This window comes from Triticum dicoccoides, chromosome 5B (genome assembly GCF_002162155.2).
Source record: "Triticum dicoccoides isolate Atlit2015 ecotype Zavitan chromosome 5B, WEW_v2.0, whole genome shotgun sequence".
Classification (NCBI taxonomy): Eukaryota; Viridiplantae; Streptophyta; class Magnoliopsida; order Poales; family Poaceae; genus Triticum; species Triticum dicoccoides.
The window spans coordinates 721461169-721470775 of record NC_041389.1 but is presented as its reverse complement, the minus strand read 5'-3'; the positions used below and the strand labels follow the sequence as shown (position 1 = coordinate 721470775).

The window sequence follows — 9607 nt, the reverse complement described above, 5'->3', positions numbered from 1 at the left end:
GGACTCGAAATGGGACAATTTTTGCGTGCGTGCCCTGCTAGGGCACAGTAGCACGTGGAAAAAATTGGGCATGTTTGGCGGATGCGAAGCGGAGACGTGCGATCGAGGGTCCCCTTCGGCCATACCGAAACCACCCCTTCCACAGCAATTACCTGAGCGGTTTGACGGATTGCATCCAACTTTTGCGAGCGCGTGTGGGGCCCCACCCGAGCACCCCACGGCCAAAATGAACGAAATCCGACAACAAACGCACGTTGCGTCCCGTCCGGGCAGTATTTTCTGGGTTTTCTGCCCGGAAAATGGTAGAAAATCCATACAGACTCGAAACGGGACAAATTTTTGTGTGCGTTCCCTGCTAGGGCACAGTAGCACGTGGAAAAAAAAGTGGGCACGTTTGGCGGATGCGAAGCGGAGACGTGCGACCGAGGGTCCCCTCCGGCCATACCGAAACCACCCCCTTCGATAGCAAGTACCTGAGCGGTTTGACAGATTGCACCCAACTTCTGCGAGCGCGTGTGGGGCCCCAGCCGGGCACCCCACGGCCAAAATGAATGAAATCCGACAACGAACGCACGTTGTGTCACGTCCGGGCAGTATTTTCTGGGTTTTCTGCCCGGAAAATGGTAGAAAATCCATACGGACTCGAAACGGGACAAATTTTTACGTGCGTGCCCTGCTAGGGCATAGTAGCACATGGAAAAAAATTGGGCACGTTTGGCTAAGTTAAAAAAAGAGCCTATTTGATTAAGTTAAGAAATTGATTAAGATAAAAAAATTTGATACAGTTAAAAAAATGTGCCTACATTATTTAGTTAAAAAAATGAGGCCCTGCAAAAAAAACGTCGGCCGTCTCGCTAACCGACGCGGATGCGTGCATGGGGCCGTCCCACTAACAACGACGCTGCAATCAGCGCTCGGGCGACGTCGTTAGCCGACGTGCATGCGAATTTTCCTTCTACGTCAGCCCGTCTCGCCGCCGCCGCGATCTGCACGTGCTGCCACCGTATGCCGCCCGTCGCCCCACACTCTAAAACGGCGCCGGTGCGGCCGTGCCAGCCTGCCCTGCCCTGACCCGTCGCCCTGTATACGCTGCCATTGCCTCTCCCACCGTCGCCCCACCGTACAAACGCCGTCGGTGCGCCCGCGCCGGCTTGCGTCCCCTGACACGTCGCCACTATACGCCGCCGGTGCCTCTCCCACCGTCGCCGTCGTGTAAGTTTTTTTTCCAGTTTTTTTATACGACGAGGCTCATAGCAGTATGATGGTATGTGACAGAAATCTATTTGATGGAGTATGAATATCAACGGTGTGATTCCATGTTCTGTTCAAAAGTGGGTTAGCCTAGTTGACAAACTGTCACCCAGTCAGAAATTCAGGTTTTATGAAACGGATATGCAGCGCATGTTTAGAATACCATCGATAAAGATGCGTGATTTTTTGCTTCACTTTTTACTCCAAGGTTACAATCCGAGTAGCAAAAAATTCATGGTTGAAGAGAGTTCTGGAAGTACTGCTGGATGTAAAGGTCTTATTTCACTAAGGCCTGATGATGTGTACTCCATATTTGGTTGGAAAAACAATGGAGTGGATGTTTTTGGGTTTCTTAGTACTGAAGGAGAAAAAGCAACCAAAAAAATACCTGTTAGTTTTGTTAGCAAGAAAAATGGTAAGATCATGATTGATGATCTCATAGAAAAGATTGTGAAGAATAAGAGCACTGATGATGACTTTATTCGGATGACATTTCTAGTTCTCTTAGGAACTATAATTGCACCAGTGTCTCATGAATATGTTCCAAAAAAAATACTATGCCTTAGTGCAAAATATTAAGTTGATAAGGAAGTTCAACTGGAATGCATTCACTTCACCCTTTTGCAAGTACGTTCTATTTATTAATTTCAACACTTTTGTTATAAAATGTCACGGAAGAACATGTAATTTAATTAGTTTATGTGTTTTGCAGTACCTATACTGGGAGAAGGTGCAACCAATCACCGGTCCAAAATATGATCCGTTGGCATTGTTGAGCCCGCTGATGAGGAACTGGACGAAAGATATGGCTGTGAGAAGAGACAAATACGACTATGAATATGGTCGTGGTGTTGGGATGGTAATCCTAGTAATCATGTTTGTTTTACATTTATGAAATAAAGTAAAGTGTGCATATGGTTTGTATGTATAATTCTCTTGTTGCACTTGTAGATCGATGACAACATTACAGAGGAGTATAGGCTGGAAAAAATTGCGGAAGAAGAAGCTCAAAAAACCAAGAAAGCTAGTAGCAAAAAATCTAACGTTACTGGAACGAGGAACGAGGGCAGTACCTCGGAGGCTTCGAGCCAGAAGCCTACTATGGACCGGATTTTGAGTGAGATGAATGAGCTTCCGAAGGAAATGCTTCGTTTGCCAGAGTTATGCGCACAGGTAACACTTGAGCACGTCTCTTTAATGTCCATCACTGAATTGAAGAACTAAGATGAAATGTTTTCTTGCAGAGGATGATTGAGAAACTGAACAAAACCGGCGTCTCCTACAAACCCAGTAACCTGGAAGAGTGAAGAGAATCTGTACGGAGGCATTAATGAGTCTTCAAACGATGGTGGACGTCCGCAAAAAGAGTTTGTATATCAAAAAGATGATTCAGACCGGTTCCGCACACCTTCCAAAATGAATTTGCAAAAGGATGATAACGGCGTTGATGTAACTTCTCGTGGAAACACACCTTTTTACTGCACACCTGAGTACTAGAATAGTTTCAAGGGTGATATGGATGATCCTGTCCAAGTACCAGAAGTATCAGATGAAAAAGCTGCCACATCTTTAGAGATGGACGAAATCGCATCGCATGCGTCGGTTGGTTCTCAAGGAGTACAAGAGGAAGTGGAGGAGGTTACTGGCAGGCGCAAGCGCAAAGGATCACAACATGTCAAGTCTCCTTATGTGGTCCCTAAACCGAACAAACGTGCAAAACGTTCTGCCAAAGGAAGTAAGTTTTTTGTGTTTCTAATTGTTATTGCATAATAATTATTTATGTATTTGCGTTTATAATTATTTGAGTTGTGCGTTACAGAATTGTTCCAAAATGGTGGTGTTAACAAATCTGGTGATGAGTATGATGTGGTGAAAGCGTCCATCAAGTACGTGTGTGCGCATGAGCATTCACAAAAACATGCCAAAACAGAAATTTTCAATGATGGCATGGAAGAAGGTCTCACTGTGCGGAGAGCTTGTCAGATTATTAACCATGAGTGGCTAAGTGGCGACGTAAGTTAATTTCATATATTGTTTTACAATTGATTCGAAAATACCATTGTTTAATCTAACACATTATTTATAGGTAATTAATGCATACTCATCATTTTTGGTCGACAAAGTTAATGATGATCATTTCATGTTGACAACTTGGAGGATACATTGGTTGCTTCACATTAGACCCGGAAAGAAGACCGCCGGTAACGATTATGAAGCAGAGTCGCATAGTAATGGACCCGTGAACAAATGTGAGGACGAGTATTTCAAAAAATCAAAGGTAAGTTTGATTGTTAACACGGTACATACATACGATAGTATGTGATGATTGTGTTTTATGGTCCTTGTGATGCAGACTTACATTCCTCTAAACAAGCAAAATAATCACTGGATTACTGTCGTCATGCATAGCGGGAAGAGAGAGTTTCAGGTTCTTGACTCGTTGATGACTGGAAAACTTGACAGTGTTACTAGAGAACTCGTTGAGGACCTGGTAAGTTTAACTTTCAAATGTGCATTTGGTAACATTCGGTTTTTTTAGTACACTGAATGACATTCTTTCCACCATGTTTATTATATCTGTAAAGAAAACAACTAGCAGAAGATATCCAAGAAGCAAATGCAACCGGAATTGTGAATTATCCGGATGTTTCCAATTGGTCTATTCAAACGTATGACATGGCAAAACAACATGATGGGTGAGTTCTTACTTCGACAGAATGTCGGTCTTGTATGTACAGTAGATATTTAATCTTCGTAAATTGTATGCACTAGGAATTCGTGTGGAATATTTCTCCTTCGATGCTTTCAATATTGGGATGGTGACAAATGGACAGGCTTATTTTCACAGGTACGCAAGTCATGTTTGGACTATGATGTACAATAAACGTTGTGCTGACACCATTTTTTTTCAGACCTCAATTGATGACTCGAGAGAGTTAATGATTGCGCAACTTATCTTTTCGGAAAGAAACAAGCTTGATGAAGTGAAAAACAAAGTTATTCGGATATCAAAGAAGAAAAAATAGATGCGGCACAAAGGAGTTTTGCATGTGATTGGGTGGTACTGGAGGACTTTATTTTTCAAACGCTTTGCGCACTTGCTTATAAATTTTATGTAATAGACTCTGCTTCCGAATAGTTATATGTAATAGACTCGGCACTTTTCCAAATATTTTTTATGTCCACATGATATTTTGTTTCATAAATATTATATAATCATTTTTTTTTGTTTACATGATTTTTTTGTTGCCGAATAGTTATATGTAATCATGTAATCGTGTCGTCGTTAAATTTTTATACACTAAACTATGGCAGCACACTGCGTGTTACTTTGTTAGCAAAAACTTGGTTTACAGCACATTGGGTGTTAGTCTAGTTTAGAAAAGCGTAAAAAATATTTTACATAAAAAAATTGCCCGCCCGTAGCGTGTCTTAGTAAGCCCGTCGTTATCAAGCCCACCGGGCGATTACGACAGGCGTTTCGGAGCACGCCGTGGAAACCAGGCCCAACAGGGCAGCATCGACGCGGCACATCGACGGGGTAGTAATCACAGGAGTTTAATGTGACGACGGGAGCTGAGTATATAAACTGGTCGTCGTCTCCTTCGGCTGGCGAGGTGGGACTAAACTTGCGTCGGCCGCGGGGCGACATGGACACAACCACACGCGACGTGGGCCGGCCCAAAAAGGCACTGGACGGCGCGGTCTTCTCGACGGCTCGACGCGCCGTGGGCCGGCCCAAAAAGGCAATTGACGGCGCGGTCTTCTCGATGGCTCGACGCGCCGTGGGCTGGCCCAGTTACGACCGCTGAGACGCCGCGACAGGGAAACTAACTAGTTTAGTCCCACCTCGCCGGCGGAAGGCGACGACGACTAGTTTATATACTCAGCTCCCGTCGTCGCATTGAACTCCTCTGATTACTACCCCGTCTATGTGTCGCGTCGATGCTGCCCTGTTGGGCCTGGTTTCCACGGCGTGCTCCGAAACGCCTGTGGTAGCCGCCCGTTGGGCTTGATAACGACGGGCTTACTAAGACACACTGTGGAGACGGGCGGGCATTTTTTTCATTTTTTTTCAACAACAGTTCACAGAGTACTTCTCTTATTTTAATATATTTGACAGCCGACGGGACTGTAGTAAATACATGCAGAATTCATAAAATAAACAGTGAATACTAAATATTTATATCAACAACAATGATGTCTCAACATAACAATTGTCACCACAGTAATTTTATTGTAGTGGACAGAAAATAACAAGTCTGAAAAAACAACGGTCTGTAGGCAATAATCTTGTTTCACACATATAAAATACTCAACACAAACATAAATTTAACAAATGTTTTTCATATAAATGGAAGAGGTAAAACACTCGCATCGTCTTCACTTGAGTCTTCACCGTTAATGAAACAACAAAACTGACATAAACAAATAATAGACATACTCTTCATTTTTGCTGCATGTGCTCCTGTTATGACCTGAGCCGCTGCATATGCTACATTTTCGTCCAGATTTCTCGTCAAATGCTTTAGGCCTCTCATTTTTTGTCACATCTGGGCCACCCTTACCGCGACCTCTACTGTTCTGCTTAGGTGCGCCCTTGGTGGAAACCTTTACTGGATCACGAACCAGAATATGATCTCGGTTAGGCTCAAATGGATTACTGTTCACGAAGCTTCGCTGAATATCATCTTCATTTTCCTGAATATCCTTATTCACTATAATATCATCCAGAGCTGCCATCAACTTGTCGAATAAGAAAGGATTACTGCATGCGACATGACATGCTTCTGAAGATTTGATGGTCAACTCACTATATCTAGCTCTGTCCTCACCACTCGACCAACCCCACGCAAACAAATCACTGGTGCGCTTCACGGGCAGTCCAGCTCGTGCTTTTTTTGAGAATCTTCACAGGACACAACACTTGGGTATCACAGGTAAGTTCAGTGCATTCAAAACATGAATAATATGCTTGCAAGGAAGCCCTTTGCGAGTCATACTTCGGCAACTGCACTTTATAGTTTCTGCCGAGTTACCTGGCGTATAGTCCACATTAAATCTGTGATCCCTGTTATTTTTCCACGCAACCACAAATCTCTGACTATCGGTCCCTGTCAGTCTATCAATTACCTCAAGCTCCTGTACCTTCTTCATATCTTGTTGCAACATATAAAAGTTTGCCTGCGTGAATGCTTTCGCAGCATACGACTCAATGGCCTGACACTCAGTCACTGTTACTGGAAGAGTCTGTGAGGCCGTGTAGTCATCATAAGCTTCATTCTCACGGAGGCGAACAATACAATTCTCGTAGTGTACAATCATGTCAACGATCGTCATACCATAGTCAAGATGAAGGTGCAGGCTGGAGTTCAGACTCTCACTCCTCTGATTACTGCGCATACCAAAGAAAACCCCACCAGACAAATATGATGCAGCCCAAAGCGTCCTCTTCCTGTACATCCTATGGAGCCATGTTTTCGTTTTCTCCATCTGCCATTTGCGCACAAATGCGGCCCATCTCTCCTCAAAAACCTTATGTGTAGTGGCATAGTACAATAATGCCCTAAACTCCTTCAATGACTTGTGGTTGAGGTGTTTCTGCATATTCTTTTCAATATGCCATGAACATAGACGATGCCACACGTCAGAAAGCACCTTCCTAATAGCCCTTATCATCGCTGCATCTCCATCTGTAATTACAGATTTGGGCCTCTTCTGACAGTTAGCTTTCAAGAACGTGTTAAGCAACCAAACATATGTAGCCTCGGTCTCGTCTGAAACAATGGCGCAGGCGAATACCGTAGTGCAACGGTGGTTGTTCAGACCCACAAAAGGGATGAATGGCATTCCATACCTGTTCATCTTGTATGTGCTATCGAACACAACAACATCACCATAGTCTAGATAATCCCGGCGTGACTGCGAATCACACCAGAAGAGGTTTTGGAGCCTGCCTTCAGCGTCAACCGTGTGCTCAAAGAAGAAGTCTGGATCTCTGTCCTTTCTGGTCAACATGATTCCTACGGCAGTATCAGCATCACCTTATGCAAGCAATTTCATCTTCTCCCTATAGCACATGTTATACAGCTTTGTCCTCTGAAATGGTGACTTTGCATACGACCCATACCTGCTAACGATGTTGTCCAAAATGATATGTTTTCTTATCCCAGCTCCAGCCATAGCTAAGATCTCAGCTCTCTCAAATGCTTTGATCTGATTATGAGATCGGAGGAAAGGGACTTCATCCGGTCGTGCAAGAGTGTGGCTGTGATCATCGGAGAAACTGCTGACATACCAAAGATTGAGCTTTTAATCAAGCTTAACTGTTAAATGGGCTTCGCATAAGAATCGACTCTCCGGTCTAAGCCTGCGGGTCCGGCCTTCCATGGTACAGAACTTGGCCTGTCGTTTTCCTGCGGCGGAACAGAGATACCTCCTCAAGCGCGGAGTCCTTGCGCGATCCTTCGAAAATTTTAGCGAGTCCTTCCTGATGCTGAACCCACGTTCTCTCGCGTGCTTGTTGTAGAACGTGTACACCTCGTCTAATGACCTGAATGTCTTTACCATCACTGCCCAATGCCTATCAAGTGACTCTTGCTGATATTCATCATAGCACATGTCAAGGTCAAACTGATCATCATCGCTGTGCTCATCATTCCCGCTAGGACCATCAACACCTCCCTACAAAATATGACATATAACCTTGCATGTCAATCTGTTCTTGTATTCTTACTAACCATAAATAATGTAAAGAACTTACTTGGCTACCGCTCACAGTACGAGATGCATCGACCTCGCTCTCGGCATTGTCATCATCTATATTATTACGCTCATTGTCACCATTAGCATTTATCTGTGCACATGTAAAGTAACATAAGTGGTCATACAATTTTAATGTCAATCATTTCTCTACAATTTTTTCAACATACCTGGCTCACACTATATGCATAAAATTGTTCATCTATATCATATTCCTCATCGTCAGCATTGCCATGTAGCTGTACAAATTTAAAAGCACATGTTAGTGTCAAATAACTAGTTTGTATTCAATATGTTTTGCTCAACATTGAAGGCACTTACATTACCACTGTACGATTCATCCTGACTCATATAGTTGTCTCCGGGAGGTTGGTTCGCATTCAATGACGAGGATCCATTATCGCTACCGAAATCATCACTGGCGTATCTGGCTACTTGCTCCATCTATGCACATACAAATAAGGTGTGAGATCAATGCCAACATTCCACAAAACATCATCGCGAATACAGTAAATTCGTCAACAGTAACATGACTATGTGGCATGCATACAAATTTGAATATACAAAATCATTATGAGGTCATTAAGAGGTCACTACTCTCCTCTCTTATTTACCTAAGTAGGGAATCATTTTTCATAAAAAAATGCACAAAAATGCAATGGACAAATCAAAATCATCAAAAAAAGAACAAAAGGAGCCATCCTAACCTACTGTGCGCCGTCGAGGGGTCCTCGCCTGGGGTCGACGCCGATGCGTTGCTGCCACCCACGTCGTGGAGGGCGCGTACCAGGACAGAACGGCGAGCGAGCGCTGGGCGTTTCACCGGCGACACGGCGTGTGGTGACTACGGACGCCGTCAGTGCTCGCGACTAGACGGGCACGTCGGGGTCGACGTCGTGACGGCGGTGGACCACGGCGGCGTTGATGCCGCTAGGGTTCCCTAGGCGGGGATGGGGTGTCGGTTTCACGGCGCGTGGGTGACTACGGACGCCGCCCGACGTCGTGACGGCGGTGGACCACGGCGGCATTGATGCCGCTAGGGTTTCGTACAGGGAGATGGGGTGTCGGGGTGGGGCGTACTTTTTTTTTCCTTTCCCGATCGCACTACCGAACCGCGCGCGTATGACGCGGGAGTACAGGGCGCGACGTACACGGGCGGCCGGCCCTAAGACGGACGGCGGGTACAGTGTACGTAATTTAGTATGGACAATACTACCCCTTATACGTTTATTGGGGGGTGTACCGAAGTCCTTTTCCATTAACATACGTTCAGTGGAACCCGACCCAGCAGATGACCTACTCATTCATCGACCCGTTCCAAATTTCACGGAGACACTCGATGGCACATCTATTTCTAATACTCTTCCCTCTGTCCCGTAATGTAGTGCATATAGATTGTCAAAAAGGTCAATCATCACAAACTTCGACCAAATTTATGGAGAAAAACATTTACATCTAGAATACCAAACTTACATCATTAGATTCATTATAAGATGAACTTTCATACTTTATATATCTGGTATTGTAGATATAAATAGTTATCTCTAAAAACTTGATCAAAATTTTCAAAGTTTGAATTTTCAAAAAATTATAC

The 9607-nt window shown here is 44.2% G+C and overlaps 1 pseudogene; it reads left to right on the top strand.

Moving 5' to 3' along the window:
• The first annotated feature begins 1409 nt into the window (after positions 1 to 1409).
• Positions 1410 to 4277, top strand: LOC119306859 (annotated as a pseudogene).
• Positions 4278 to 9607: the final 5330 nt, after the last annotated feature.